Source organism: Vidua macroura, chromosome 1 (genome assembly GCF_024509145.1).
Source record: "Vidua macroura isolate BioBank_ID:100142 chromosome 1, ASM2450914v1, whole genome shotgun sequence".
NCBI classification, from domain to species: Eukaryota; Metazoa; Chordata; class Aves; order Passeriformes; family Viduidae; genus Vidua; species Vidua macroura.
In genome coordinates, this window is record NC_071571.1 from 129842464 (window position 1) to 129857384 (window position 14921).

At 39.0% G+C, this 14921-nt stretch overlaps 1 long non-coding RNA gene across 3 annotated transcripts; it reads right to left on the reverse strand.

Moving 5' to 3' along the window:
• Positions 1–1552: 1552 nt before the first annotated feature.
• On the reverse strand, positions 1553–8373 carry LOC128812704 (uncharacterized). Of its 3 annotated transcripts, none has more exons than XR_008438801.1 (5): positions 8272–8373; positions 7145–7454; positions 6287–6958; positions 2844–3024; positions 1553–1655 (listed from the first exon to the last, which is right to left on the reverse strand). It is a non-coding gene; the product is annotated as an uncharacterized LOC128812704 (long non-coding RNA). The 3 variants fall into 3 exon arrangements; XR_008438796.1 differs by lacking the exon at positions 8272–8373 and having other exon boundaries at positions 6287–6338; positions 6694–6958; positions 7145–7333; XR_008438799.1 differs by lacking the exon at positions 8272–8373 and having other exon boundaries at positions 6287–6519; positions 6694–6958; positions 7145–7333.
• Between the last annotated feature and the right edge of the window lie 6548 nt (positions 8374–14921).

Consider the following 14921-nt stretch of genomic DNA (forward strand, 5'->3'; position numbering starts at 1 on the left):
CTGCCGCATGTTTTAGGCTGTTTTGTCAGCCTTTGTTTCAAATGGGCCAAGTGGCAAGGCTTTCATAATATCCCTTACAATTTTATTCCATACTTTAATACATCTCATTGTCTGGGAATTTCCTCCTCTCGTACAGCTTGAAGTTTGTCTGCTTTAATTTCAGCCAATCATTTCTTGCAATATCCCCTCTGTGCTAGGCATAAATATTTAATCTTTCACTTGAGGTTTGAATTGTTTCAACAACAGTCAAAAGGAATTGAGCATGTGCATGAATAACAGAAATATCTAGAATCGTTATAGCTAAAAACAATGTGGATTTTGGAAAGGAGATGAAAGCTATGTTTGAGAATGTCGACCAACTTCTTACTACCAGAAATTATAAAATTACTTTCTTGAGTGTGGAGTTCATCTTGTCTGACTGTTCTGATCTTCTGCAGGTCTCCCTGTTCCCAGCACCTGCTATAGACCATCCTTGGGGACAGAGTGCTTGGAGTATTCTGAGAATTTGGGGTTCACAAGTACTTCAAAGCCTGTGACTGTCTGGTAATTCCCTCATCCGTAAATCAGGGAAAATGTGAATTTCACAGCAATACAAAACATAGTTCCTAGAAGTTTTTCGGTGATCACCAGTAACCCTTATTCGTTGTGTCTGGATTCATAGGGAATAAAGGAGGGAAAAGCATTTAAAGACCATTCTACCATTCTTTAATAATTTTCTCTACTTAAAGCATGAATATTTTCTACTATTTGTATGTGCAAAGGTCTGCCCTAACTTCAGTCAATGCCAGCTGAAGCCAGAACCTTGACACATGCTTGCTCACTACTCTGAGCACTAGAAACTTGTGGTGTCTTTCCGCACTTGAAATTCTTCCCCACTCTCCACAGTCCCTAATAATATCCTGGACATGTACCGTCATCTTTATTCATGAGAGTGCAGATGCAGCCAAATTAGTGGCAGCAAAGCACATTTTACACAGTAGAAAATACAATCTGTCTCCTTTTTGATTTTTTTTTAATAAAAAAAGTTTTATTTAAAAAAAAAATCAGACAGTAAGATTTAAATTCAGCACCACCCATTGCAAGAGTCTGTTTAAAAATGCACAGCTGGCTTGATGATGAGTGACAAATCAAAAGTCAGAGTGAAACTTCCCAATCATCTGAGCCCTTGCCACCCGATTAGCAGAAGAAAAACAGGGCAGATGGAGGGAGACGCAGCAGTTCGGAGGGAACAGATGGCCACTACGAACTTGATATATGAAATTAATAACACTTTCTCAAATACAATTAGTAGCAGGAATACATTACCTGAATTTTCATAACTGTGAGCAAGCTGACATTAAATGAGGTTTTTCAGATTAACAGTCAATATAACATTGATATTTGGAGAGAAATAAAAAATTATATGGAAAGTAATAAGGACCTTTCTGCTTTTTGTGCTATAACTGATTATGAGTGCCCAGCTGTACAAAGCTTGCATGATTCTATAGTTTGAAACTCCCCAGATATGTGCTTTCATGATTAACTCATTTATTTCTTAAACCAAAGACAGGCAACATGAGGTTTCACACCGACTCTCACTGCGTCTCACTGTGTCATGAGAATCCGTCTTATGGTGAAGGTTTCTTCGGTCCTTACAGCCAAAGGCTTATAAAAATCTGGAATAAAATTTTCCAAAGATAAGATTGGTTTTGGAAAACTAAACCAAGATGTCTTACCATGGTGTATTTCCACACCTTCTGAAATGAAACCAGGTCCATTTAATTTGTCTTTAATTGGGTATCCAACACAATTAGTCTGCTTTGAGAACACTGATTCCTTCTTTTATAGATAGTCTGTACTGAGGGGACGGGATTCAGAACAAGAACAAGGGAAAATATGTAATGCATTTCAAAGCCTGGCTCAAGACTTGGAAAAAAACCAGCATTATAACACTGCACATAAGCCAGCTCAGTGGATTGCATGGACACATGTCTGGGTGAAGGGGTGACAAGGACCTTGCTTGGTTCCCTACAGGTCCTGGCATACCTAGGAGGATGATTAAGTAGATGTTTCTTTAATCATATGTACTGACACTTTTTCATAAACCAGAGGCAGTAGAATCAGCTGAGAGGTCATTTTCTCAGCTTAGAAGAAAGTGTCACAAAAAGGATTAATAAAAACAAATGCTGGCCTTCTCCTAAAGAAATAGAAGTAAAAATTACTGTTTTCAAGTTAAAACTGGCTTTTTTAGAGTATGAGCATACACGTACATACACCTACCAAAGAAAGCCTTTTATTTTTCCTAATATGCAATTTTTTACTGCAATGTAACAGCTGTCCCCAGAGAGCCTTACATTTGGTGTTGAACCCTTCTGTCATTCATACTGGCTTTTGAAACTTAAATTCAGATGCATAAAAAGGACATTCTTGAAAATTCAAGAGAGTATTGGAAGTGCAAGAGTTACTGTATAAACATTTTCCTGAAATGGTCTGAAATAAACAATGGCATTTTCAGTCTACAGGGATTAAATAGCTTTTTTCTGCATGGAACTCCCATGAAAGTTCTAAGAAACCTTTTAAGCCCTTGCTACTTGATACCTGGGATTATATAGAAATGTAGTTCAGTTTCTTCCTTTCACTGGTGCACAATTATCACTTTTTTCTCCCTTTCCTCTCTGTTGTTATTTTCTTTATTGTTGCTCCTCAGCCATAGTCGACAGATGCAAATGTAATTTGTTTATGAATCACAGCACATATTTATGTGAATATACCATATGAATATGCTTGCAGTATGATTTCAGCTGGGTGAATACTGCAAAAGATGATTTGCAAACACTACTATGAATAAAGGGCATGATACAAACCTCGTTGCAATCCATGGGATGACTCCTGTTGGCTTCCAGGAGTCTGGCTCAAGCTCCAGGCCAAGACTTTCCATTCAAAGGAATACTTGCTTGCTGATTGTCTGTTGTTCATGTTTATCCAGGCAGAGCTTTGTTTGTGCAAATACTGGGACGAAGCTTCTACTCGGGGTAACACACATTTCTGCACAAATACATGAATTTTCTCTATGACTACATATGGTCATATGGAAGTGTTATCAACACAAGAATCTATGAGCAATCATTTTTGATAATGATTTCAATGAACTATGGCGAGTTCAGTAGTCACAGACACATGTATTTTATCTAGTTTTTCAAACAAAGATTTTTCTGTCCCAAACAGAGCTGTCAGTCCAAGACTGGGACACAATAGTACTGTGTCTGGAAAAAACAGGTAGAGCTTGGCCTCATGTCATGCTGCCTGAAAGCAAGAGCACATTTGGCTTCAACAAAGGCAGGTTCAAGATTGTTCTTAGCACTGTAACTTAAAAAAATGCTGAAAATAGAAATGAACTTGGGCTTTAGGTTTCAGAGTTTTTAAGCATTTTCTTACTACTTTAAATTTCACTTCTGCAAGGTGTCATTTCAATGGATGTTAAGCTCACAGGACCTTATAGAATTGGATTTGGGTCACTGCCAGAGAGCATAGCTGTTATTGTTTGGTCTTGTATTCATAGACAATGTCTATTGTCTTTACTCAGATAAGCAGGTTTTGGCCAGAAGTACCATTTCTCACACCAGACACACAACAACATGATTGGCATCAGACTCTAATGAACAGTAATGAGAAAAAGTGTTCCAACAACAGAATGAAAATCCCTTTTAGTGCAAATGTTAAAGCATCTCTCTTTTGATTTCCACTGCCAACATTTAAGTTGCAGAATTTGGTAATGTTTATTCGTCAATTCTAGAAACTCTTTGCAACTGCCTTCAGTCTTGTGTTTTTCACTTTCTTGCATAGCAGAAAATATCTTCAAATGATGATACAAACTGGCACCAAACAAAATCTTTCTATGTATTTAAACTTTTGCTGTTCACTTGACTCAATGACCCAATGGTATTGTCCAGAATTGCATTAACCAGTTCCAGGCAGTGGAGACAAAAATTCCTTTCATTCATCAACAGATAAGGAGTTTTGACAACTATCCCTTGGGAGCAAGAGAGGGAAAAAAAAGAAAAAGCAAAAAACAAAACAAAAAAAACCCAAAAAACAAACAAAAAAACCAAAAAACAAACAAACAACGACAACAAAAAAAAACCCAACCCCCCCCCCCCCCAAAAAAAAAAAACCCACAAAAAAACCCACCCCAAGAAGAGATTACAATGTAATAATGTAAAAAGCGCAGTCAAAGAGTCAAAGAAAGACTGGAGGAAGCTGTAGGGCTGCCTGGGCAGACAGGCAGACAGGGAGACTGCTATCAGAATTGAACAAGAGAAAATCCAGATCCCCCTTCCACTCCTCTACCTGTTTCTCCTCAATGTCACTATCAGTGCACACAGTGATATAAAACAGGTCCAACAAGTATTCCAGTAACTCCTCAGGACCACCAGGGCAAAACCAAAAACATTCAGGGCTTGACACTTAACCAAGGCAACATGCCAAGCTTATCACATGTGAAAAAGCCTTGTAGAGGAAAATAATCATCTTCATGTTCACAGGGTCTGGGTGTTAACTCTCCAAAGACTCTCCTGTATTTTCCACTCCTTTGACTATTGCAGATGAGGAGGTTATTTGCACGGAAATTCAAACCTCTGAATAGATTATTGTTAACTACAGAGCATGGGAATGAGCCAGAGATTTCTCTTCCGTATCTTAGTGCTGATTATAAACAGGACACTTGTTACTGCAGAGTCTTGCATAGCAAGATGGCCCAAAGGATGGTCAACTTTTTGCTGTGAACCAGAAATCACTCAAGGAGCTGTGGAGGGGACAGCAGTTCCACTTTCTCACAGCCTTCAGAGTTTCATTTTTTTCCTTTTTTTTTTTTTTTCTTTTGCAGTGGAAAAATAAATTTTTCAATAGCAAAAAAATGGCTTATGTCAAGAAACTGTAGTGACCCCAAACCAGAAATGAGGCCCCTGCCCAGCTGACTGCCAACATTTGCATCATGTCTTTCTTCACCTCTTACGCCTGGAGGCTATGAGTCCAATTCCAACATGTTTGGTAGTGACACCTCACTGAAAAAGTTCTTTTTGGCTCCTACCTGAGAGGAGGCAGAGGACTGGTTAGCAGCAAACAAGGAAGACCTAAATTCAAGTTTCTGTTCTGCCACATTCAGAGTATGAGATATGAGCCATTCATTACTTTACCATCCTGAGACATTACTAGGACATCCATTTGTTCTCCTCTCCCCAAATCACCCAGAGTTCTGTTACAGCTTAGTGTTGTACCACTGGTTATTGCTCATGATGATAGAAAAAAGCTTGTTGATGAGCCTTTTTTAGGAATAAATCACAGCATACTTTCAGTTTAGCATCTGATATTATTTGCAGGTAGCATGCAGTTCATTTGCACCTGAAGATGCATGATCCTGTGTGATGCTGAAGGCTCCAGATCCTCAGCCCTTAATCACAAATAAGTGTTAAGCATTAATCAATGCTAATTACAAATATCATACTCATACACATAGAGCCATTCAAGAAAAATATCACTAATTTTAATTGGAGGCTTCCAAACATATTAAAATTGTGTCTTCTTTTCTTTCAGTGAACACTACTTTATTTCTCCTCATTAGATTCCTGCCACCTGTATCTTAAGTTCCCACCAGTGTAATTCATAATTCCCCTTGCATTTACTTTCTTTTGAGTGAGGACTTGAATCTCTGAAATGCTGTATATGTGCTGAGCACTTGCTGAATACTTTGCTCTCCACAATTCAGTGATGCTCAGCTTCACAGAGTATTGAATATTATGGTATTTGGGAAATCATTATAATTAAGGAGAAAACTCAGAAATACTGTTTAAGGCACAATTTTTTACACTTCCATCTGCATTGTGGCTGGCCAAGTGGAAGAGGTGGAGGTAAAGACAAGCATAGTGTTTGCATATTCTGAGAAAAGCTTCCTGAGACTTCTTTCTGAACGGATATGGGAGTTGCATACATTATTTCTACCTGATGCTGGAGGGACATTGAAATATTAATTTAATCAGCATCTAACATCAGTGGATTTGAGAGCACAAACTTTAATTTCTCACTGGAATAAAATGGAATGACACTGACAAGTGCAAATAAAAGAGATACAGATTCTGCCCCCGCTAAAAATATCAATTGCTTCAAAGTACTTTTTGGTATTGTTAGTTAAAAATCAATAAACGAAAAGAGAAAGCCTAATGAGTAAGTTTATGACCAATGGGAATATCAACAAGCATCTGTTGATGAGAACCTAGTAGAATTAGTGCTGAAGAAATATGACTTGGTTTACTACCTGTAGGATCTCTGTTACATTGGTGACATGCCTTTATGAAATGTTATTTTTCCTGCAGGTAAAGAAAACATTAGTTAGGAAATACATATTTTGACTGTTATTTTTCTTACCAATCTATTAGAGAGGCTGCAAATGCTGAGGGCATTGTGATGGCTCTGTAGAGATCATCTTGGTTTCTTACTCACATCATGTAGCCTTTAAGCTAAAGTGCCACTGCTGGAACCTGGAAATAGCTGTATTGTTCACATGAATAATAACCATGGGTTTGCAATAGTGTATTATGTAGGTAAATAAATACTATGGTCCTTACAGGTAAGTCAACAAAATGAATGAAACTGATGGTTCTGTAGGTCAGAAGCAAAAGCATTAAATCCTCATTATTTTCTTCTGACTGGGGTCCTTTTTACCTCATTTCTCTTTCTGGGGTTTCCATCGATGGTAAGTACCTTCTATGGAGTGCTCCTTTTCCTGGAGCTAGTCTACGGATTTCTTTTCTGACCTTATGCTTTCTCTCCTTGCCTCTCCGAAGAACTTGCTTTCCTGTGTTCCAGTTTTCTGGCCCATCTGCTGCCCTCCCACACATGGCAGAGGGCAACAGATGGGTGATAATCATGCGGAAAAAGGCAAATGGAGGCCATGCGGAGGGGAAATGCAGCTCTGTGGCATCGTGCCCTGGCAACACAAAGCCACCACTAGTCATCCACTGCACACACACCGTGAATCCGTCAGTGACAACTAAGGCGTGTGGCTGGCTGGAATAGGAGCAGTTTGGGACACTGCCAGTGCTGGGTGGCTAGTTTCCACTGGTAAACATTGTCACTTATGGTACAGCACTTCTCAGGAGTAAGTTTAGCACACCTTGTCCACCTCTTCAAGAAAGGCTCATCTCCATTTTTGATATGAGGGCAAGATGATATTTCATGGTATCTCATTTAGGGCTCCTCTCGGTTGCAGACAAAGAGCTAATTTGTGATGTAATACCAGTGAGCTCTGATGCTGGATGGAAGGAGGCATGCACATAGCAATTACCAATGTGTTTGCACAGGTCTGAATCCACAGCAGCTCATCTGCTTCCGATGACATGTAAAGTCACTGGCAGGAGATGACAGAAGAAATGGACTTTGCAATGTCAATCAACCATAGATGAATGTGAGCTATCAATATGATCCTGAAGAAAAACAACATAAAAAAGAGGCAAATATTGTACGAGGGCATTATCATGTTTAAAACAGCAGAAAGGATATCTCTCTGGTATGTTGGTGCATGGCTACCTCAAAAAGGCAAATAAGAATAAAAATATTTGCCTATATGGTCCATTTGCAGCACAAGGACCATGGACTTGATAGTCTTAAGGTTTCTTTCCAGTGCAATGTAACTCACATCTCTAGGAAATACACACAGTCCCATTAGTGAAAAGTACCTTTCCCAAAGAAATGAAGGCTACCTAAGTTACAGTTCCAACAATCAAACAGTCTTAAATATTTTAAAAAGTTTTAATTGCTTACAGAGCTGTACAACCTTACAACAGATACAGAAATACTAACAGGTTGAACCTTAATATTCTACATCAATTTCTTTAACAAGTGTAACTTTTCTACTATGTTATGAAATGGTATGTAATTGTCACAAGTGACAGGACTTGAGGAAATGGCCTGAAGTTGTGCCAGGGGAGGTTTAGGTAGGATATTATGGAAAGGTTCTTCACCCAGAGGGTGGTTGGGCACCCTTAGAACAGGCTCCACAGGGAAGTGATCACAGCACCAGCATGACTGAGCTCAAGAAGCATTTGGACAATGCTCTCAGACACATGGTATGACTTTTGTGTTGTCCTGGGCAGGGCCAGGACTTGGACTTGATGATCGTTGTGGGTCCCTTCCAACTCAGCTTGTTCTGTGATGGTGTGACATCCCATGTGTTAACTAGCAAGCTGGAATACAATATACAAATGGGGTAAATATGCTGAGCAGTTGTGCATGTTGTATTACCTTATGTTTGAGAAGCCAAATGAACAGAGAAGTTCTGAACTGCTCCCTTCCAGCAGTGAAACATTCACGGAATAATGCCAATGCTGCTAGATAGAAAGGCAATATCATCTGGAAAATTGCAAATAAAAACTCGACTGTTCAGACAGTACACACAACCTTCCAAACCTTTCTTGTTCTTAAAAACTATTTTTACTATTCTTGTTTCCTGTCCTATAGAAAGTACTTGTTCATATTTCGACTATATACATACATATACACTGTGTATTTGAAGAGTTCATTTTTCCATTGCTTCTTCCCCCATACTTTCTCATATTTTACCTTTCAGTTACCAACCTTTTAATAACAGTATTTGAACAGTAAAGAAGATATTTCAAAAGGATTTTAGAAAAATTACTTTAAAATCATGCTTTCCAAGGTCTTGGATCTACAACAAATAATACTATAATACAAATAGTATGGTTCCCAGATAGTTTCTACCTACAGTGAGATGCTCCAAAGTGAAGTGAAATAAAAATATATAAAATGAGACAGTGGAAGGAAAATATACATAGATGCTAATGACAAATGATCATGTTAAGAGATAAATGATTTGTTAAGAGATAATTATGAGCTAGTCTGAAAGTTCTGTAAGGTCATTTCATAATAAACAATATCAATAAGATTCTACCATTGTCCTGTGCAGAATCAAGGGAAGGATGAGCAGTACCAAATCTATATTGGTTTTGGAGGGTTGGCAAGGTAAAACTAATTTGATTTTTTTATTTCCTTGCCAGCCATTTCTTGTTCAAAAAGTAAACTCTTTGCATTCCATATTATTTTCCAAGAATAACAGCTTTGGATGTTTAGTTTGGCTAAATTAGAGAAGCTGACCACCTGTTTGTAGAAAAACAAGACATTCTTGCAGATGGAAGTCCTGAGCTATGATAAGGAATTCTAAAAGCAAATTTGTTGGGTGCAGAGAGTGAAGTAGGCAAAATACAGACACAAAAAAACCTCTTTGTGGACATTTTTGAGAGTAGGGTAGATGAAACGGAATAAAAATATATAAATGTTCTCATCTCCAGTTTCATAATAAATAGAAAAAGCATCATATCTTGAATTCTGCAGAAATGTACAGGACAGTATTGATTACTGTAAAAGGAACAGCCTTGTGCTAGCAAAGAGATGGATGAGGTTCTTTATATGCTCTTGAAGATGAGTGTCCCATAAAACCGGAAATTTGCAGTGTGTATATGGCCGTTCTTATATACAAAATGGTCTTTCAGCAAATGAATTATGATGTGTCAAAATGACTCATAGGGACTTTGCCACAGTGAAGTGTGTTTGAGAAAATTGCTGCCACAGAGTAAATATTTTTTATGTTGATTAACAGTAATACAGCTGGCCTCTGACTTTGCAAATTTAATGGAAATTTCAGGGTTAATGAATGAAACTAATCCTCCCTTACTCTCTCCTTGTTTTACTTTCTCACACATGCAAAAATGCACACCAAGTTTGCACAAAAAAATCTCACTTATTTTGTTGCTGAGAAACATCCATGCTAATCAACATAGCTACACTACACAGATACCAAAGAAAAGTATGGAGGTTTTAGGAGACTCTGTCCTTCCAAAAAACCACATTATAGTGAACCACACTGCTGTATCACAATTAATAATCTGCCTTATCACTATTAAAAGTTGTGCATGGTAATAAAAAAATGCAAATAAATAAAAGAGACATTGGGGGGAAGAGAAAGGAAATCAATTAATCAGAAATGTTCCTGAGCCCTATAACCCGGCATTTGAGAGGAGGGAAAGGCCCTCGCTCTGGTGTATGGCCTTAACAGCTCCACTCATAGAAAGATTTCACTTTAATCTTGCAAGGTCAAACTTCTTTTGAAGGTGGCTGGGTCTTCTTTTTATCAGCCAGGCTGGAAGTTTCATACTTTAAGTGATGATTTTGCTTGGTTTTCTTCCCTGCACTGCCCTTGTTTACGCTCCTGTGCAAATGGTGGGGTTGGGCAGGGCTCCTGCAACTGCTTTTCATTGTTGTAATTGCAGATTCATCACCTTTAAGTGTGCATATTCTGCCATAAAGGGGACTCAATCCCACAGAGGATCATTCTCAGGTCCTCAATCACTTTAGTTGCAAACAGTGCTGGGAGATGAAGATGTAGGTAGTAGCTCTGCAGTTTTGAGCAGGGACATAAGACTTCATCCTGCTTGTCAAGGAATTCCTGGGGACTGGGGGTGCATGGCGTGTGTGTCATTTTCAACTCTGATTCCTCTCATCCCTTAACGCTGTCCAAGTACATTAAAACACCTGAAGAAAATTATGTACTTCCAGAGGCAATATAAAAAGGAATCTAGCTGCTGAAGCCAGTGAGAAAATAGAGCAGGTGAGTGCTTACAAAAGCAAAAAGAAATCTTACAAAAGGCAAAACAAATTACAAATAAATATATGGTTAGAGAAATAAAACAGCACACCTCTTTTTTGAGACACCAGGCTAGAACACAACCCTCGCAGCATGTTTTAGTGTGGTGGGCATTAATCAAAATACTTCCTATTCTTTTCTTTTCTTCCTCCTGCTCCACCTCCCCATACTTTTATTTTCCTTAGAACAATTCTATAATAGCCACTTACTTTAACTTCTAGAAAAAAGGTTTACAGAGTGCAGGGAAATTTGATTTGCAAATTCAATCAATTCTATATCCAGGAAAAATAGATAATAATGATTGTAGAACCAACAGTACCATTGACTTACTGAAATTAATCCATTCTACTAATGCTGATCTCTTCCCAGATCAAAGGAAAGGTTGGATAATTACATTTTTTCCCCATTCATACAATTACATTTTGTTTGCAAGTTTCTTGAGGTTCAGTTTGCAAAGGCTTTAGAGGCAGTTCTGTGTGCCTTACTTGCCCACTCTTCCAGAGACAAAATTAAGTAAATTTTCCACATGATGAGATTATGTTGGCTTCTACACAATTTTTATGCAGAATTCACAGGAAAGCTCTGTGCATTTGGTGTGCCTAAACTCTGTAACACTTGTCTTTGATGGTGGAGCAGACTCAAGGTCTTTCAACATTGGCATAGCAGAAACTTGAGAATGGTCAGGATACTCCCCACAGGAAAAATGGTCCACAGAAGGTGAACTGGGATGGAGCGCAGCCTCAGAGAGTTGGGCTGCCTTGTCCTTTTTGCTGATGAGATCACAGTAGGGGCAGCTGATGACGCCTCAAGGAGCCAAAACAGGAGGCACCCGACTCTTCTTTCTCTGGCAACAGCAGCAAACCTGACTGTGAATTCAGCTATGGAACAGTTAAAGATAGATTGCTCTCCTGAATAGGAATGTCCTGGGCATTCTTCTGAATCCTTAATATCATGAAAACCCACTGGCCAAAACCTAATTTGAAGCTCTACGGTTTGAACTATGAATGAAAAGTTATACATGAAAGCACATAGGTAATAAATGAAAAAAAAAAAAAAAAACCAAAACAAAACAGTAGCACTGTCCTATAAATAGTGCTTGGCAAACAAAAAGTACAATCTATTATGATATAGTAGTCTCCATTTGTCTGGAGATATGACTTCCAGTTATTATGGTTTGCATGTTCTTAGAAACATCTATATTTAGGTCTATCCAAGAAAACAAGTGGCATTTGTAGCAAAAGAAGAGCATAAATAGCCCAACTGGTTTTACTGGAGTGGGATATTAGTCTAGTAGGACCACTACAGAGCAAAGCCTTGCCTTTCATATGAAGTGTAAGATCAAGTTCTCTGAATGTAACTTCACAAACCCTGTGTTTCAGTGATTTTTCCTTCTGTGTCAAGCCCTTAACTATTTTTGAGATTAATTTCAAATGTTGTTATGGTTTGACATTGGTGCAATGCTAGCGCCCTTATGAAAATACACCTTAAAAAAATGCTGTGAGATGTGATCAGGAACAGAGCAGAGCAGGTTCAAGCTTAATAACAAAGGAAAAAAGACTATTAAACTACTACTACTATAAAAGACACACACACTAAATCTAGGATGAAGACCTTCTAAAACACTTCTTCCCAATTTCTAAAACAACTACTATGAAACATCACTCGGGATTCTTGATCAAGTTGCCACCTTTCAGATAATCAATACTCAGTCTATTAAGGGAGAGAGGAGTCTCTCTTGCACCACAGACCCCCCAGGAAACACAGTTGCCACCTCCTGTGTTTCCACATCACACATGGCAACCGCCCGGAGAAAATCTGCCAGTGTGACACTCTCCTCTCCATGTCACAGTTCTCTCACCACCGTGCCTGGACAGACTGTTCATAGGCCTCCTTTAAGGATGCTTTGCCACGGACTAAAAGAGACAACAGTTCAGCTTCTCATCTTGGGACTACAGTCGCCCCCATTTTCCCCTGGGGCTAAGGGTCTAAGAACAGAGATCATCTTCTTCTTGAAGACAGAGGGCATCCCTATTCTCTCTTCAGCTTTTCTCTGTTCTTGCCATTCTTGTGCTGGTGGTTGCTGAAGCAGGTCTTCTTGGTTCACCACTGCATCTCCTTAAAATGCAGTTTCTATTGCATGAGAATTGGTTCACTCTATGGCTAACAAGGAGTAATATTTTACAAAGCCTTCATTTCCCAGGAAAGGGTTAAAAGTTCAGACTCCCTGGACGGCTGAAATCTCTGCCTAGAACTCTCAACTCCCACACTGGCCATCATCCCCTCCCTTCTCCTTCTCCTCTACCGGCAAATTTCCAGGTATCGCCAGGCTCTCTGTCCCTTTCCCTCTTTGTGGGGGGAACAAAGGCATCTCCGCTTCTCTCCACCCTTCCATCCAGGATCTGGCTCAGTTCCAGACCTTCAGCCCCTCGGCCTACCTGGACATGGCCTCATGGCTTCCCCTCCCCCACCCAGCCCATGGCTGGGCAGGGGAGAGTCTGCACTCTCTGAGGATTGGAACTAAAGAGCCAGTTCTCCTGGGAGTTCTTACTTTTAACCCCCTGTGTTCTCAGAGGCGTGTCCATGCCTTCAGTGGTCACTCCAGGTACCAATATCTAAACCTGACTACTGATTGGTTTGACCCAACTTTCTGAAAAAATTCACTTCTATGTCAAACCACAACAAATGTGAATGAAATATCCTAGAGGTATGTTTAATCAAATATGATGGCACCCTTATGATTTTCTTAGCTGATAGAAAAAGTCTGATTTCTGTTGAATCTCAGCCCTTCCTCAATCTTGAACCCAAACCCAGTTTCTAGGTAAGTCAGACTCACACTTTTTCCTGTTTTGATCATTGTGGCACAAAGAAGCCAGGAAATCCTACTGTTAAACAGAGGGGAAGATTATGAAAGATCATAGAAGCATCTCAAACCCTTTGTCATTAATAGATTTCACTCTCACTGCAGTGTTTCTAAGAGTGTTGGTTTGATCCATGAGAAGCACTCATGTACATCCCCACCACAGCATGGATAATTTGTACACACAACTCCCACTTCTGCTCATAGGATAAATCCACATCACCTCTTTCAGACATACAAAAATCAAAGCAGTATACTCCACATCATCCTTTCCAAGAGCAGAAGACAATATTCATCTGTGTGTATGTATGCATCTGGTTATTTAGGTGCTTTTCTGCCTGTCTGGATACAAAATCAGAGTTGATGAAGTACAGTGTACTCCAGATCTTTTTTCTTTTTCCTTTCAGTCCATTCCTCTTTTAAACTTACAAAATAAAAAATAATTATCCCAGGAGAATGTTATATCTGTGTAATTTTTTCCACTGTATCGATAATTACTGTATTTCACATGCCCCTTTTAATTACTTAATGTCTGAGATTAAAATTCAACAGCATCTCTCAAAGAGAAAGTGCTTTAATATCTGAAGTGCTGCTCCTGTAAATTGGCATCTGAAAGATAGACTAAAAAAAGGGGCATAAATAGGAACATTCCTATCCTCCCTAACTGACTGCAATACCAATGAGCTGCACCGACTTTACACAGACCTCCCACATTCTTGATAGGATGTTTTCTAGCAGAGTGATCCACAAATATTATCATTCAATGACAATACAGTTTTATCAAGGTACGTCTCAATCCACAGGATACAAGCCCCACACAACAGACGGAAAATTTGGCGCAGCGATGCGCACACTGCGTGTGTTACTTACTGGTTATTGCAGTGGTCATACCGAGTCCCGTATGGCGTTACATTAACGAATGGCATGCAAGCACCTTCTGTTGAAACATCTGCGACAGGGAAATTTCAGGCATTTTTCCAGATATTTTTTTGTGCTCTCGACCAAATTTTCATTAGGGCTATAAAACCTGGCAGGCAGCATTGTTGTGTATGATTTTTTAATAAACTGGGACATGCCTTTGTTAGAGAAGTGAAGAAAAGGGCTCTTTAGAGACTTCTTACTATTACAAAAAGTTCAGAAAACATATGACAGCTCACCAAACCGTGTCTCCTAACTTTTTTTCTGTCTCCTCCAAGACTAAGATTTCCTGCTTCTTTAGATGTATACAAAGATTTACAGGTTTTGAAATGAAACCAAAAATGTAGATTTTTTTATCTATCAGATTAAATTCCAACGGTGGCATTACTAGAGAATGTGTTCAAAGAAAGAGCACATAGCTAACATAGATTTTTAGCATCTTTTTGATGCCTGCTGCCA